The sequence below is a fragment of the Pyxicephalus adspersus genome, chromosome 2, assembly GCF_032062135.1.
Source record: "Pyxicephalus adspersus chromosome 2, UCB_Pads_2.0, whole genome shotgun sequence".
Lineage (NCBI taxonomy): Eukaryota > Metazoa > Chordata > Amphibia > Anura > Pyxicephalidae > Pyxicephalus > Pyxicephalus adspersus.
Genome location: NC_092859.1, coordinates 31947870 through 31966308, shown reverse-complemented (window position 1 = coordinate 31966308; position 18439 = coordinate 31947870). Strand labels below are relative to the sequence as shown.

Sequence of the window (18439 nt, the reverse complement as noted above, 5' to 3'; positions counted from 1 at the left end):
TGCTGCTCTGATTGAATCACTTGTGTGTTTAGGTTTTACACACTTGATCCTTGTTTGGCCATTTATATATCAGTGATTGAATAACTTTAGGGATTTCTGCGCTGGGAGAAATATGCAGACTGCTACTGCGAACTTGCTTCTTGAAGTACTACGCTATTTAACTGTTATGCTGATTCAGTTTCTCCAATACTTATTGAGTAATACTTAGGTTGCTGCTTGTATTTTCCAGGTTAGTGACTCAGAATTTCTTAAAACTAGAAGTAATTGCATTAGGATATTTAGTAATTTGCATTCCTTGTTATCCAATACCAGTTGTAACCAATCCTAAGCTGGGAAAAGATAAGAAACACCGGTCACATTATCTGGGTATTTTTGTCTCGTACCGTAATGATCTTATGTCTATGGAGTAAAGGGGATACCCTCTGCAGACAAATTTTGGGCTTAGACAGGCAGCAAAACTGGGAACTGGCTACCAACACTTCACCACAGGCTGTTAGGGGAACACTTAAAAGTTTCTCACCCATAGAAGTTTAATGAAGGACGTTGAGTCTGGTGAATAAAACCATATCTAATTCTCATTATTTCTGAATGTGTATATCCCTGGTTACTGCTCTATTGGCGGGTTGTTGGCTGCCCGGGAACTGCCCACTGACTGCTCAGGGACTGTCCATGTGAACTGGACCCATGGAAAGAAGCATGGTGGTCAGAAAAGCTGGAACGCCTACTCCAGTGGCTACTATACCCCCAGAAATAAGGCTAAGGAAATAGAATTCCTGTGTCTTTGCCCTGCATGGAAAGCCCCTCTGTTTTCAATGAGCTCACAGCAAAAGCTCAAATACCTTCTTTGCATATTATATACAAAGTCTAAAGGAAAGAAATGATAACTGTTGTGCACAACAACATTAGGTTATATATATATATATTTATATATATATATATATATATATATATATATATATATATATAGATATGGGCCGTCAACCTCACCTTTGTCCATTGCAGGTAAACACTACAACTTGCTCACTGACCTGCTCCAACCTGGGACTGGACAATAAAAGACCAACAGCACATTGATAGAGCCAAAATGGCTATATTCTTTCTTCTGTCTGCAAACTCCTAGAATGACAGTATAATTTAATATAGTAGAAGCTGACTGGATCAGATTGCTTTCCCTTTTTCACAGTTCTGCTGTGCAGGAAATTACATAGAGGTATTTTAAAGAACAGCTAACGGTGTTATCTAAAATATATTAGGTCTATATTAAATTATTACTGTACATAATGGGTTTATATTGAGGCTACTATATCAGTCCTAAATTGTACCTTTATGGACAACTAATAATACTATTATATTAGTAAATGGCCCCAGCACTAATAAACGCACACTCTTTCCTCAATGTAGAGCAGGTTGCTTCCTATACAGACAGAGTTTGCATTCAGAGTTTTGTGACATCAGCAAAAGCAAAATTATCAGAAAATCATGCATTTAGTACTTTACATAATACAGCATTAGTATACATTATGGTGTATTTACCAAGTCAAATACTATATTGGTGGTATACCATGTAGAATACTGAAATTCAGATGGATAGAATCTTTTTCTGAAATTGGTAGGGCTTTATCAATAAAGACATGTTATTTACTAAAAAAATGACTGATTACAAGATCACCACCTTGTTGTGGTTCCAGTATATCCCTATTAAACATTTGTGTCAGGGGTGTTCTAACTTCGGACAGTACGAGCGGGCGTGTGGAGATCCATGATGCCATTATTGCTCTCCTCACTGCCAGCAAATATATACTAGTCCATCGTTTAGTGCCTCTGACATATCGTCAATATCATCCAAACAGCCAAAGATACCTAACAATGGATCTAAAGGAATCTGACCTCTGTGACCTTATGCATGAAAAGTATTAAATGTTGCCAGAAAAGTGAAATCTGGGGACACTGCCATAAATGGTGTTTTAAAGATGGTCTTAGATCTTTACGTGTAGCACCAGTGCTCTTGTGGATGTTTCCCTGGAGGTCAAGGAGTGAAAACTTTATATGTCATGTGCATTCATTTAAATTGGGTTTCCCTCAAATTTTCACTGGCCATTCTATTATGTAAAATAGGATAGCCAGATAGTACTTTTTCTGCTATATCTGGATACAAAAAGTCTCTAGACTAATATTTTACATTAGTGGTACCCAACGGTTTCAAGGAGAATGATTGAAGAAAGGAATAGCAGAAATAGAGGGCACTGATAAAGGCAGCAATCTGTCAAATACATTAGTCTGAAGTGTTCCCAGGTAATCCGGAGCCTAAGCCTTTACATAGTGATCGACTTGACTTATGTAAATAGGGTGTACCGTCCAGTCTGGTAGAAAGTGGTTACATTGTAACAATTGCAGACTTAACACCCCAGAGAGATCTGGCTTGATAAAATCGTAGAATGTATATATACCCTTTTGTTTTGATACGTGGTATGTCCTATATTGCTTGCCTTGTGGGAACCCTGGATTGCCTTGAATTGGCAAATATCGTAAAAATGACATTGGAAATTTCATCCGCTTTCCAATGTCTCCTTCCATGTCACTATTGTATCCCTTAGCATTATATTATGCTTTAGAGAATCAGGAAGGTTACCTAACCAGGCATATAATAAGGCTTTAAGATACAATGGGTGTGCTATAGCTTGTTCCAAAAGATAGTTAGAATAGTTGAAGGTACCTTTTAACCAATCAATCATATGTCTGGGCAGATTCAACCCACCTTCCGCTATGGGAAGATACAATTTATGAGTGGAGATATGCGGGCGAGCTCCTTTCCATAAAAAACAAACAAATGCTCTATTCAGTATAAGAATCTTTTCTAATCATAAAAGGCAAAGTCCTGCTTCATCTTCTTTAATGAGAGTAGGCACAGTTCATAAAGTTGTGTGTGTAAATTTTTCTGGATTGTGTCTTATGTTTTTCCCACTTACGAGGACTTATCCCTATCATCTCCCCTCATTACAGGCTAGGCCCTACAAATGGCTGCAAAGTGATAAAAGAACGCAATGTGTCTGACTTATTCACACTGTTGTAGGTGCATGCATGGTTCATTTCCCTGCTTACAAATATTTACAAATAAGCCAGTTTCTGCATTAAAATTGCCCTAATGAAACGTTACGTAATATTTCTTTAGCTGAGAAAAAAATCGAGGTAGCAGGGAGGACAAATTTGGCTCTAGGCATGTGTTATTAGTCTGTGCAGTGCTTGTCCTGGACTGTTGCTGTTTATCGAGCTGTTTTGCGCTGTGTGCTGGAAAGGAGGTTTGAGTAGGTTCATAGTGTTGGCCTATTAGCTGTTTGTTTTATTGTTTTAGGATGGCTTCAGGCAGTCAGTCTGTTTGCACAACTCTGGCGTGTACAGGACTGGCAGTCAGCAATCGGTGGCAGAGAACTTTGAGCACATGGTCAGCGGCATAAGGTTCTCTGCTACACATCGTATCCAGACTGGACTTTACTGCCAACTATTTATATAGAAAATGAGAAGGTTTTTGTTTGTTTAAAAATATATTTTTGGAAACATACACCTAATTATATAATTAACATATTGTAACTATTTGTATGAAATCATTATTTTCAAATTAGTGCATACATAACACTTTTTTTGTTCCTTTTTCCTTTATTCTTTTATAGTTTCATCCTTTATAGTTTCATTAAATTTTGATTGAATTTTCCTAAATTATTGGGAATGGGGAGTAATATATAACATACAACATAGTATTCAAATTATTCATGCACAACAGGTGGTTTCGTGATTACAAAAGATACTTTTGTATAAAGTCTAAATAAGGGAAGAATATGGGAAAGGGAAACATAAAAGGGAGAAGAAGGACATTGGGTAGAGGGTAAGGGGTCTGGCAGGGGTGTGAGAGGGTGCCCTAAATACAATCATATCAGGCTGATCCCTATAAGTCATGATATGACCTATGTTGAGGGAACAAAGATACAGTTTAGGGAGTTAACAATGACCTATCAAAATCCGAGGGAAGGTAATTCAGGCCTGAAGCCTCATTTGGTGAAGCAGTATCTCTGGTTAGAAAAGCTGGAATGGGTTTTTTAATGGCCAAAGCTGATATTGCCTTCCGTTTGTTGCCCGTGCATCCAGTTTTTGGCTGTTGTGTTGTGAGTGGGAGGCAGCATTTTTTGTGGATAATTGCCTGCCCATGGGTTCCTACATCTCATGTTCATTGTTTGAGACTTTCAGTACTTTTGTTGAATGGGTGGTAAAGGAGGTTTCAGGGCTCAAGTCTATTATCTATTACCTTGATGATTCTCTGTGTCTGGGTCCTCAAGGGTCTTTGGTTTGTGCTAATTTGCTTGGAACATTGGAAGTTGTATAGGAGAAGTTTGGGGTACCACTAGCGGGGGAAAAGATGGTGCGTCTCTCCACTGAGCTTTTTGCGGGATTGTTTTGGACTCCGTTATGATGGAATGCTCCCGGGGGATAACTTGCAAGAACTCAAAGTTGAGGTGGGAAGGGCTTGTAGCATGCTTAAGATACGTTTGCGGCAATCACAATCGCTTTTGGGCAAGTTGAATTTTGCTTGCCGCCTTATGCCAAAATGTTTTGTTGTTTTGCAAGCATTGAGGGGTTATAAGAAGGATGGTGTGCACAGGGATCCTAGGAAACCTGTGTCTTTTGGGATGTTGAAAGATTTGGTACAGAAGTTGGAAGTTAGTGGGTCTGAGGTGATTCTTTTTAAGGCGGTGTTGGTAGTCACCTAATTTGCGGCATTGCGCCTGGAAGAGGTGGTTTGTCCTAACAAGAAAAAGGTGTGCGGCTTAATGTGGACCGATGTGCATGTGGAAGATGGGAAAGTGGTAGTGGAGGTGTGCAAGTCTAAGACAGACCAGTCCTTAAGTGGGGGCGAGATTTGCCCAGTTCGGTTGGTGGGTGAGTATGTTTGGATTCGTCCTTGAGGTGATGGGCCTTTCTTTATACATGCTGATGGTTCTTTTGTGATTCGCTTTCAATTTAGGGCTATTTTCCGAAAATGTGTGGTGGCTTCTGGCAGGAGAGCTGGTGAGTATTCATCTTATTCCTTTTGGATTGGGGCAGTCACCGAGGCAGTCAGGTGGGGGCTGGGACCGGAAGTAATCAAGCGTATTGGTTCAGTGGGAATCAGAGCATTTCCGGATCTACATTCTCCCCAATTTGTTATAATATAGGGTTGGTTAGACTATCATTGGGTTTCAGGCATTGCAGTATGGTGTGAGGGGCTAGCGGGATTGGTCTTGATGGCCAATAACTGGAAATTTTCTTTTCGTTATGTTACGGGAAAAACGGCAAAATTTCGGGTTTGGATCTTGGGATACTCCTTTGTCTATTGGGGAGCACCGAGGGCTGATGTCAGGCCAAGTGGTCGGCAGCTGGGTTTGAGGTGGGAGGTAGCACGAGTCTGGTGGATAGGCATTCCTGGGGATGCAGTGGAGTCGAGTGGTTCCAGACGTGAAAAGGTTTGCCAGCTTGGCAGCTGGGTGGCGTTTGGGTGGCGTTTTGAGATAGGTCCATGGAAGTTTTAAGATTGGGAAACAAAGAAACCAAGGGGTGGGAACAATCAGGGTATGGTTGTTCTTGTTAGGGGGTTGCCCTGCATGGCACTTGGTTGTTGTTGGGGCTAGGTGAGAGATGTGGATACCTGGTAACTGTCCCTGGGATGGTGTAGTGGCGGCTGGTGAGCGGAAGGTATCTTAGTTAAAGTGACTGGTTGGGGGTAACTTTCATGGACCTAAAAAGTGGGTGAGTTATTCTGATATACTTGTTTTTTGTTTTTAAGATATTGTTGATATCTGGGCTTGATATCTGTTTACATGTATGTTAAATTATGTTGTTTAGGTGTTAAAAACTGAGCTGCTATGGCCAATTTATTCCAAAATGGTGTGTTTGTCTTTTTTAAAGATTGGGTTTGTAAATGGTGTGTGGAAAAATTGGTGGTTTAAGCAGTTCATGGCTTCCTCTGCTCTACCCTAGTCATGAGTAATCCTGGGATATCAAATCCTGTTAAATCTCTCAATAGAGTTGTGTAGGGTAGCTGTCAATTTTTCGTTAATGAGATACCCTCCACTTCCTTTTATTAAGCTTGCAGAATTTTTTTTTATAAATGAAAGGCCAGAGCAGCTTGAATGCTTATTGGCAGCTTAGAGATAACTGATTAACTTGGATCTCCAGTCATGTATTTTATAGTGTTGCATAAAGAACAGAAGAAATGGTTTGAGCCTTTATCAGATTTTTATTGCTGTCTGTGTTACCACTAGGCAGATTTTGCCAGATGCAGGAGAAAACATCTCATCTATGACACTTGTCACTGCAACAGATGTCCCTGCTGAGAGGTTTTTCCTACTTCTGTGCTTATGCAGAATAAGCAAAAATAATTTTATTATGATTTTAATTGTGTATCCTTGTTTGTTAAATAAAATATATGTCTCCCTGTTTCATTTCACAAACTTGAAAGTAAGACAGAACGGAGGAGGTTCCACTCTCTCAGTTGTCTTGATGCTGATAACACACCATGTCTCCGAGCTCCTGGATGTTGTTATTCATCAGAGATATGCATACGCACGACATGTGTTATCAGTATCAGGTCAGGAAGTTATGGTCTACTGACAGTGTACAAACTTAAGCTGGCCATGCACTGGTCAATTTTATCTTTTCAAGCAGCCTATTTGATCATTTTTATCCAATATGATTTACCAAAAGTGTTTGAAATTGAGTGTTTAATCAAAGCATCCGGGATCCTGTGAACTGTTGCCCAAAACTGGACTGCATATTCCAGATGAGGTCTGACCAATGCTTTGTACAGGGGCAGGATTATGTCTCCATCGCTGAAGTCTATTCCTTTTTTAATACAAGAAAGTAATATGATAATCCATTTTCATTTGGATTGGTTACAAGGAATCAACACTAAATATTTGATCATGCATTAATTGCAGTATGACCAATTTATATTCGACTCAACATTTATATGAAACGATTCAATCAAATTGAAAATTAAAGTATATTTGATTCATGTGTGGCTAGTTTAACAGACTTGTGGGGGCCTCTAAACTCCATTTTCAGGTCTGAGATAAATTAAAACTAAAAGTAAAATATAAATCTTTCATACATAAAACCGAACAGTTATGGAAATTTAAAGCAGCACTCCAGGAAAAATAAAAAGAGACCTTTCTAGTGCAGCCTTCCATTCCCCTAATTCTACAATGTAAATACTTATTTTTTTAACAAGGTGAATATGGAATGCAGTGAGCATGGAAAGCTGCTTCTCTTTGATGGTCTGTTAGTCGCAGACATTGTGATCGGGTACAATGGAGGACCAGCAAACAGCCATTGTAAGCGAGGACACAGAGGGCTCCACCATAACCCAGGGCATTGGAGAGAGAAAACAGCTGGATGTCAGGAAAGTAAGGAAAAAGCTAATTGTTTTCCCTCTTCACAAAATGTGCATGTAACTCTTGAAGTGTGAAGAGATTTTTTCCAAAGTTCTAACTAATCTAAGCATCCCTTACTCAATTGGCTGCACTAATATTTTTGCCTGGCTATATTGATAATGGGCCTGAATAATGTAACTTCTGTACATGCTAACAGGGGTTCACTCATTCTTTCACTTGGAATTCCAAGAGGGTAAACTAAACTGCTCATGTACAGAATAAAAAGAATGGGAACAAGCGTGTAAGTGCAACTGTTTGCAATTTTTTATTTTGACTTTATTATTAAATATTTAAATTCACAATTATAATTAGTTATCTTTAATGTTCTTATTTATTTCAAATAAATGTTGCATGAGTAGTTCATAGGAAAATAACATGGCATTTAATTCCTGAAACAGATAAATACAAAAATAATGAAATGCCTGGAGTTACCAATCATATGGCAGATACAACAATCTGAAGATATGTCTAATTAGATATAATACATTGATTTCATCTTTAAAATCTTCATGCAACCACTCCTTCCCCCACACACAATATGTATAAATGAAAACATTTAACTTTTGGTAGACTCCCAATCTTCTTGCTCAGATGAAATGGATATGACCATTGTCTGGGAAAAACAACTTGTTGCATTATACACAGCACAGTCCTCATTTTAATATGTGCTGGAAGTTGTACAGCACTCATGATGCCTTTTCCATGCATATTAGGAAACATTTGAATTTATGATTGATTTATGAATTCAGCAGTAAATTCATACTCATTTTTTGTCACATGGCTCCAGCTCAGTCTAATATCAATTGACAATCATTCTACTTAATAATTATTAAATTTTTTTACTTAAGTTTTTACAAAAACAAATTGTTTAGCTGATGTTTCCAGAACTGGCCAGCAGGTTGCGCCCTTTAGCATAACACTATTTAAACTGGACATAGAATTTTGCTTGGATATAGAAAGGGAAAAGCAAGGCTGAAAACACCACAAATCATTGGAAGTACTATTGGGTTCATACCAGGTACTCAATTACCATGATGATATAGGGCATTTAAAAAGTGGATGCACCCAGTTCAAAACTTAGGTTGGCACCAATTTCTTTTGATGATTGCACTCTGGGACATCAACCATTATGGCACTAATGAATAGAAAGAATGGATTTTGTTCTTAACTTGAAAAACTACAAATTCCTTAAAAATATTACAAATAGGGCAAATGAACTTGCTATTTAGGGATCACAATCTCAGTTCTATATATATATATATATATATATATATATATATATACATTCCTTCTTTTCCTGTACATTTAATACACTCTTTTAGTTTAGTTTGTCTTCATTCCCTTAGTCCTGTATCTTCTCCTTTACTCCTCCCTTCCACATATGTCTGTCTCACTTCTTGATAAGCCCCCCTCCTCTCTCCAATCCCTCTCACTCTATCTCTCTTATCTCCCTCTCCATATTTCTCTCCTGCGCTTTTTCCATTTTCCATTTTTCTCATTATTAAAAATGGGCAGAGTGTGCCTCTCAGTTATAAGAATTTAAAAAAAAAAGTGGAAAAACACAAAAGGAAATAAAAGCAATTTATATCTGTTGAGGCGTTTTGTTAGTTACAGCAGGTACAGTGCTTGATCTCTCTATGAAACTGGAACACATGTCCGCTGGTGATGTTCAATGGGTGCCCTGCCCACCACCCTCCAGCATCAGTCTTGTGTCTAAAAATGGATGCCATGTTCTGGTATAAAACACTGCCCCTATGTACACTACATTGTGCTAAAAATTCTACCTATTCATTCTATTCTATTCTATCTATCATCTATCTATCTATCTTCTATCCTATCTACTTATCACATACCTATCCAGGGTGATAATTTTCATGTTTGCATTGGATTGTCCCCCAAAGTTCCTTCTAGTATTTCCAAGCAATGCTTGTGGTTGGGTGCAGTGTGTAGTGAATAAGAACTGAGTGAGAAGAAACATGCTCACAAGTTAAAAGTGATTATTATCAACCAGGGATACCATCCCTTCACTGCTTATAGGCTGCTTTGTGGAAAGATCTGCTTGCCTATTGGCTGCCGACAATATTGGAGTCCATACGAAAAATATTGTAAGCAGTACACAAAAAGCAGTGTAATGTTCATATACTTTGACTTAGAATGATACAGAAATGTCATTTGCAGTATATATAGTTCATGCTCATTTGTATATATAATCCTATTTTAAAGAATGTGCAAGGTGTGATTCCATAAAACAACCTCTAAAGAATCATTAAACTTGCATCTGTTTTCCCTGGGTAATTGCACTTACATGTTGTTGCTTTTTATGATACCTAAACACAATGACACTTCCATGCTTGTTGGCATGTTGATTCACCCCTTGATATCCTAACATTCTCTGGGGGTCCATTCTTAGGTATCCCCCCCAGAGTCTCTAGTTCTACCAGACTGTCCCTGCCATTACAATAATGGTATCAGTGATGGTGTCACACTTGATGACTTTGCTCAGTCCCTGTCTTGCATTTGTTCTGTGTTGTCACGCTTTCATATGGGTTTCCAATGGAAGTGGCTGTCTTTACAATATACAGGCATTGTCCAAATTACCCAGAGGAGATCAGAGAGAACAACGAGGATTTAATTAATCTGACACCACCTAACCATCCTCTGGTTAAGATATTTCTAGGTCCATGTGTTTTTAATTATAGTGGTTAATTCACTGCTTCATTAGTAGACCCCTTAGTTTTTTCATCTATGGTAAGGCTAAGTTTTATTTTACATTTGCAGTTTTACAACTTTGCAGAACACAGCACTTTTTTTGCAGCAGTGGTAATGAGACTCCAAGGTGGCTGGGAACCAAGGCCGTTGTAAAGAGATCTCACATAAAGAAGCCAGTATGTAACTCAGCTCTAAGCGAAATACCACATTAGGTTTACCTGACCCAACAACACGCAGACCTGATCTATCCTAACCCGCTGTACTGTGGGTGGTAAAAACTGGAGACTCTGGAATTCTTTACAGACTGAATGCCATCCAGCATTGATACAGACACGCTCCCCATTTTTTTCTTTTTCCTTCAAACAGTAAGTGTAAAACCAGGTGTATCTATCTCTTTTTCTCCACTTTGCCTTGACAAACCCACCTTTTCCTCCACCTTACCTCAATCTAACAGCCATAATTCTGCCATTGGTTTACATAGAGGTCAGGTCTTCACTGTCCTGCCAAATCCATTACATGACGGTTCAAAAGAAGTCTATGAGTCTGTCTCTGATTGCCCCAGGTATACTCAGCACCATAGCGGTCTGTAGGACACCAATGCACAGACTTGACCAAGACAGTGAAGATTTGCAGATCTGGATGTAAACCAAAAGCAGAATCACATCTTTGAAAGGGGAGGGTGGGTTAGATATGTGCAGGGCAAGGGGCAAAAACAAATGCACTTTGTTTTAATGTGAATTTACCTTTTAATGGGGAAAAGAGACACCCTTAGTACTAAAAGGGAACACATAGCCCCTTTGCTAGCCATCCTTTCTACATTCTAAAATTGAAAAAAGCAGACAGATCAGCTTCATGGCCACATTTTTAGGCATTCAACAGATCCCTACCACCCTTGCTGCTCACCCCTAGCAAAACAACCAACATTTTGAAACAGTAGTACTGCACACAATTTTATCATATTTACAAAGTAAATTATTATTGTTAAAACTTATGTTTGAAATATTCAACCACATAAATCACCAGTCTATACATCAGCACTACAAGAAGGATAAAAGAAAAGGGGTCAGAAAGATGGACTATCATGACCAATGGGGGATACTTAGGAAATATATAGACTTCACAGTACTAAAATAGATCCATGATTTGGGTACCCCCTACAAAATACAAATATTATTCATCGTAGTACATATACATGTGTGCTCAGTTGGGGCAGCATGCAGGCCAATGGTCTTGATGAATATCTAACTATATACCTAATCACTAGAGTTAGCTAGATTTATGTCCTGCTACCTTGATGATCCCTAGTGTACAGAGGACATGGTTGTTTCAGGAGATGGCATGAGGCTACATACCAAATGCACCAAGACCATACCTGCCAACTTTCTCAGATGTGAAAGAGGGACGCCTTTACGCACAAATTATGTAAACATTGGACACACCCGTACCACACCCCAAAGTTATGCAATCTGTGAAGAATTAAAACACACAAAATGATTGGTGAAACAAATACTTTTTTTCAAAGAACTATTTTTTCTTTAGTAACACATAGTTACTTTAGTTCTGTCTCTGTATAGTAGTTATTTAAAGGCTGGGAAAAAAGGTTTTGTGTAATATAATACTTTAGGTAGTGAAAGAGAACATTTATAGAGCTTTATATATCAGGACAAAAATAAGGACAAATAAGGTGGTTTGGTTCCAAATGAAGGTCAATTCTTTCAATTGAGAACACTTGGTAGCTATGCAGAACTAAGATTTCTCCATCAATCTGTAACCTACCCATGGACATTATAGGGTATATATAATGGGGTTAGGGGTAATGTAAGGATGTGCTTATAGTTCTTCAACTGCAAAGTATCCAGAACACAACTGTTTGGTTGTAATTCACCTGTCATACTACTAGCACAAATACATTTACTACCTTCATACCTTTCATTGTTTAAGGAACACAGGATGACACCGAATGATTTGACTTGTAGTTTGCTAAGTTACTAAAAGCTAAACAAACATATTACAATCTGATCTGATTATTGAGATCTAGTAACTAGTTATTTAATAGAAGGGCCTGCAGTACTCAACTCAGACTGTTTGCAAATGAACTCAGAATGTTTCCTTGAATGTTTACTAAGGTCCCCATCTTTTACAGATTAGGAACACCTAAATGGGATTTTATGGACCGTGTAATCAGAATGTGAGTTATGGCCATTTTAGGAGATTGTACAGAAATTGTACAAGTATTGTGTAGAAGTAGCAACACACATCCCATTTGAGTATGGATCAAGGTTGGATAAAAGCTATTATATTTTCAATGCTTTTGGCAATTAAACAGTATATTTTAACAGGGAGAGTTAAGAAGGGAAGATGGACTGATATTTAGTTCTAAAAGAAGAACAGTCTCTCCAAAAGACAAGCCATTGGGAGCTTTATCTACTGGGTAGCATTAGCACAGTAAGTGCTGATTTTTGTAGTTCTTTTAAAGCTTTGGGTTGCTTAATTTATAAATTACCAACCAAAATCCCAAGTCCTATTCATCCATTAACTAGACCTGACCTCTATATATCAGACCTATATTACATACACTTTTTATGGTGCTAAAGTCACCATTTTCTAGGAGGTCCTGGTGTACCATTGTTTGGGTCCTCATTTTTATAATCTTCCACCAAACTCCAGTGGAACCAGTGGCATGTACAATGGGGGCATCATAAGACAGTACTTAGACTTAGAGGAAAACTCCTACAACTCTACCTGATCAGCTCTGTACATTTATTATACAGACCACACCTAGATGTGGTGTATATACATGACATGATGTCACTTTTAGCTCCGGTATATTGCATTTATCACTGACACTCCAGCACCTGTTCTTCCATCCAACACATTAATCCTGTACATTACCTATACAGGTCACACCTAGATGAGCTGTACTTCATAACACATGGCCTGCTTTAACTTTTGGGTCCTCAACCAATGCAGGTTACATAAATTGTTGCAACACCCATTATGCTATTCAACAATCAGTCCTGAGCATTAACTGCATTATTCTGTAAGGAGTGAGCCATGCTATGACTTATAGTTCTTTATAGAACGCATGTTGCATGAAACCCTGACAACCAAAATCCACTCCTTTACCAACTAAGATTGATTGTGTAGAATAAACTATATTGGTCACACTGAATGTTCTATCTATAGTATGAGGTAGCAGCCATGCTGTGACCTGTAGTTCCCCAGTTCATTATGCTTTACTGTTGCAATACCCAGTTGAAGTCAAACTTCTATTTCTCAAGACATCAGACCACACACAGATCATATATAATTCAATACTACATAGGTAATAATAATAACAGGGCGCAGTAAATCCAACCAGTGATGCTGTGGGGGTGACATTCCATTTCTAACACCCTAACTCCCATTACTCTGTCAGTCTGAATGGTTTGTAATCATAGCGGTTACTGTTCTATCTCTGATTCTTGTCCTAATCATTTCCAGGGACACTTTCCTGAAACACATTATAATGTCTCGGAGGGCCATAATGATAAAACATCTCAGCATGTCCTTACACAAAGACTTTTACATTTTCTGGCTGATTTCAGCCTACATAAAAAAGATATTGAAACAGCATTCACAAGAAAGGCATGCAACTGGTCAAAGAAGTGAAAAAAACTAGGAACATTTTCCAGGGACTAATACTTCCCATCCTTGAGACTGACCCTAGAAATCAGCAAACCTGTAAAGAAAAAGATGACAACACAGATCCAGGAGCATCAACTCACCTTTGAGCTGGGGAACCTTGACCTGGTACACAAAGGCATCCTTGGCCAAATCCAGAATGCCAAAATAGGCTCATGAGACAAACCATAGCAGTGATCACAAGTAGGTTAATTCCTTCCCATGCCAGAAGAAGCCCCTTGGGGAGCTTTCAGCCATTCATCAAGGGTCAGATGAGATGGATCACTTGGTTTTTATTCTGCTGTCAGTATTTGATGAATATTTTAAGCATTCCAAGAAACTAAGGGGCTACACCAGCATCAGAAGTCTCCGCACTCTCCTGGAAAAGTATCCAGATGTCAGTGGGACTGTCCCCTCTGTGTTCTCATTGTCTTCCTTCCCAATCTCTGGGATGTGCGTGTTGGTGCGCTATGCCTGGATCGCTTCCTGAGCTCACTGGCTTTGATCCAGAAGCTAAAATCGGAGAGGTCAAGCGGTGGCTTTCTCTCTAACGGGGGATCTGTCGCGACTCTCCCAGTGTCAGCTACGATTTGAAGGATCTGGGCAATTACTGAGTCTCTTTAGCTGCCAGATTCACTCCCAGCTCCCCCCTCTTCTTCCTCACACACACACAATTCACACTTTTTAAGCAGAGAGGGAGAAGCTGCTTTCATTTGCCACATCATTTCAGGTGGAGATGGCTCAAATTTCCCTTGGCTTCCTTCTTCATTTGTGGGGTAGTCATGCTTTGCTTGGGGATACAGGGCTTTGTGCACACCTGTAAATGAGAAAGATATCTCTAGCTGTGATAAAGCTACAAACTGTGAGGATTCATTTATTTGCAATTGGATGGACAGTCAGGGAGGAATTATTCATATTTAAACCTTTTTTTGCAACATTGACACTGAAGCAGCTCTCCATCTACCATTACCACCCACTCAGCTAGGTGCGCATCCATTGCATGTAGAGGTGTAACACTTTGCTGAAACACTTTTTTATCATAAACTATTGCCTTTTTTTACATAAAATACTTTTTATCTTTTAAGCCACTTTCTACCTGAATGCACTCCAGGGATGGCATTTCTCAGGGTCGGTTTCCTGAATGGACCCATTTGGGGCAACCCATGCATGAAAAATACAAAGAGACACCTTTGTTCTCCTTCTTATATTGAGGGATCTTCAGGTAATAAAGCTGCAGATGATTTTTGAAATATTATTAACATGTTAAAGCTTATGTGAGTTTTTTTTTAATTAATGTATAAATTATTGAAAGTATTTTTATATTAGCTTAATAAGTACAAAAATATAATGTCAGGATTTTATAGCTGTCCTGTTTCCAGTGCTCTTTTGTCCTAGGGAGAGTGATTAACCCCCTCAGTCCTTAACATGACACTATAGAGTGATAAGTCTATAAGTTGTAGAGATTGGAAAGTGGGTGAGTCTCTATAGTTTGACAAGAGGCAGATGAGCATGGCTGTCACCACTCCATCCACAGAAATGCTGTGACTTGTCACCCAGACAAGAGCAGAGTTTTTTCTGCACATGCATGATCTTCAAAGTAAATCATAGGCAAATGTGCATGTACTACATCTTTTTAGTTTTTTGCCCTGACGTTTAGGATTTGGGTTTGTAAATATTTGTAAAGTAGACATACCCAAAATGGGTGATATTTGCTAGAGCACTGAGTATCATACACAACATTATTATTATTATTTATAAACAGTATTAATATAGGGCTAACATATTACACAGCACTGTACATTAAATAAGGGTTACAAATGACAGACAGATACAGACAATGACACAGGAGGAGGCGAGGATCCTGCCCAGAAAAGCTTAAAATCAGGTTTTTAAATATTGTTTTTTACTCATTAGAGTGATAACAAATAAACAAAAATGAGAGCATTGTCACTGTGGAAGTTTTCATTTTCCCAAAATGTTGCTGTTACTGCAAAAAGCTTTGAAATGTGAAAGGTTAAGTTGAAGGGATTTTGGTGGTAACTTCAATGGACTCTAAGTGGTTCCTGAGAATTATGGAAGCTCTTTTCTCCTATCCTGGACCTGTTCTTCAGCCAAAAATGGTGCTCGGTAGCCTCATGTTCTCTTTTTACAGAAGCTAAAAACTATAAAAAGTAAAATAAAATTTAAACCAACAGTATACAATCAGCTTCACACTGCCTCGTGATCAAGTGATCCCATGCAGCTCCCCATGGCTGGCCACCCACTCGAGCACTGAAACACTGGTTCTTGCCCATTGACCACTGATATCTCCGCTTACTGCTGCACCCATTCATTCCGTACCATACCATGGAGCTCTCCGTCTCACAAGAGGCACCACCGCAACTTAACCTAGCCTCAGCATATAAAAAATAATAACTTAAAAAAAAACACACTAAAAAAATAAACACTACCATAAATCTCTTTTTGCTCAAAAAAATATTGCTGTTTCATTTCATAGCAGAAATATATTCATGGAGACATGTAAACTTACTTAAAGGTCCACTATAAAGAACACAATGCAGCTTTGCAGAATAGTCTAGGCTTCACAACCACAGTCCCACTGGAATCTGATTCTCTTTCTCAGATGTGAAAAATGGAAGCTGACAAAAATTATACAGAAATCAGCTTGTTTTGAAATTCTATACAAGACACATGTGGCAAAGTCCGACTGCGGATGAGTTTACATCAATCAGTGAATCACAACCAGGCAACGAGCTCCCACTTTCTCATCTCACTCCGTTTGTTCTGTCCTCATAAATAGGACTTGTCAGATGTACAGTGTGTTCATCAGCTTGGCTTAATGTGCAAGTACAGCCATGTGTCACCTCCAATGAGAATAAGTGTGCAGAGCTGGCTGGGCACCTGGGGGGCTGCAGTGCCAGAATAACTACAATTTTACATGTTTCCTGTTACTGTAGCTTGTTCTAGGGACAGGCCCAAGTTTTGAACTTGGAATGTTTCTGAATTTGAACATCATTTAACCTCACCAAAAACAATGTTATTATTGTTAAAGAGGACCTGAACTATGGAAGCTGTACCCAAAAAAGACAAGCACAAGGCAAAGAGACAGTTGCCAGTATTGCTTGTGGTCTCACACAGTTCTTTCTTTCCTTTTACTTTAACTAGGACATGCTAGTGTCAGCATTTTTCTTTCCTGAAGAAGCACATCTTGCAAAACCTGTTGAAAGATACAGTAAATAAGATCACAATGTGCGTTATGTAATCCAAAAAAGTATTTAAATTTGAGATTAAAATAAGTATTGTATGTAGTATAAGTATGAGTATGTTTGTGAATGCCTATTGATAAAAAAGGTGCCTTAAAAGTTCATAATAACGTTTATTTGTTTGTTTATATTATTTATTTACCATACCTTTACTAGTTCCATATGTTAATCTATAGAATTGTACCCATTAATGCCTTACTATGCCTTGTTCGACATTGTGTCTGTGTGAATGGCCATCATGGTAGAAAAGAAGGTTTTGTTTTCAAAAGTCTGGGCTGCCCTTAGGTGAATGGTGATTGAAAAATTGGTGATGTAATTTCAAAAGCAGCAGAAGAGGTGAGGAAATGCAGCACAAGTCCCCAGATACAGTTTCCTCTCTAGCAAGCAGAACAGTAGTTACCAAATCTAAATGTTTTTTTATCCTCTTTGAAAAGCAGAAAAGAAGTATACACTTTCATCAGTGAAGCTGGGTAATCCAGCAAACCTGAAATAGATTTCCTAAAAGTCATTAGCTATTTGTTAGCAAATGTTTTCAATCATGGACCAGATCCATTCCAGGTTTGCTGGATTACCCAGCTTCACTGATGAAAGTGTATTCTCTCCAGCCTTGGAGAACTTTAAAAATCAGGGCCCATATGAGAATATATGAGTTCCACAGCCACAGCTTGAATATAAAGGTCTGTCCCCTGCCAGCATGCTAAAAGAAGGGCCTTTGGTCTCTTTGCCAAAGTTCAACATACCTCCTGCTGAGTCAGACCAATAGCTCTGAATTATATACACTCCCTGCTGATTCGGGAACTTTGACTCAGCAAGGGGTATGCTGGAACTCTGCCGAGGGACCACTGTTTCCCCGTAGAAAAGTGTCCTCTGTAACAGTGTTTGCCAACGTTTTCAGTCCCACGGACCACTAAAATTACCGGCTCCTGACCGTGCATGTGCCGGGAGCCGGGTGTCACTCAAAGGGGAGAAATAGAGACCCAATAGAGACGTCATGATGACATAACCCCGCCCACTTTCTTATCGCAGATCTGAGCCTGCCATGGGAGAGTGGGTGGGTTGTGTTCAGGGACACAGCCCGCCCACTGGGATTTGTACGGGGGACGTGGTCCGCGGCTCTTGCCGCTGCGCCCCGCCAGCAGGGTCCTTTTGCTGACCACGCTTGGGGATGTACCAGCCAGGGCCACAGACCACCAAAATTTTCTCGCGGACCCCTGGTTGGCAACCGCTGCTCTGTAATTATTTGACAGGAGAGAGGCTTTTTAAATTATTTGGACTTTCAAGGTCTAGACTTCAGTGTCAGAGGATCACTATGCAGAAAAGTGAGGAGGAGGATAACAACTGTGAAGT

At 39.1% G+C, this 18439-nt stretch overlaps 1 protein-coding gene across 3 annotated transcripts in view; it reads right to left on the bottom strand.

Annotated features, from left to right (window-relative positions):
* Window positions 1-14537, bottom strand: part of SHISAL1 (shisa like 1) — an 88161-nt gene extending 73624 nt beyond the window's left edge. The window contains exons 1-2 of one of the 3 annotated variants that reach the window (XM_072400287.1): window positions 13934-14537; window positions 11539-11632 (exon numbers count right to left, since the gene is read on the bottom strand). The gene's annotated coding sequence lies outside the window, so the exon portion shown is untranslated. The remainder of the gene's footprint in view (window positions 1-11538; window positions 11633-13933) is intronic. The other 2 variants (XM_072400286.1, XM_072400291.1) reach the window with 2 other exon arrangements.
* Between the last annotated feature and the right edge of the window lie 3902 nt (window positions 14538-18439).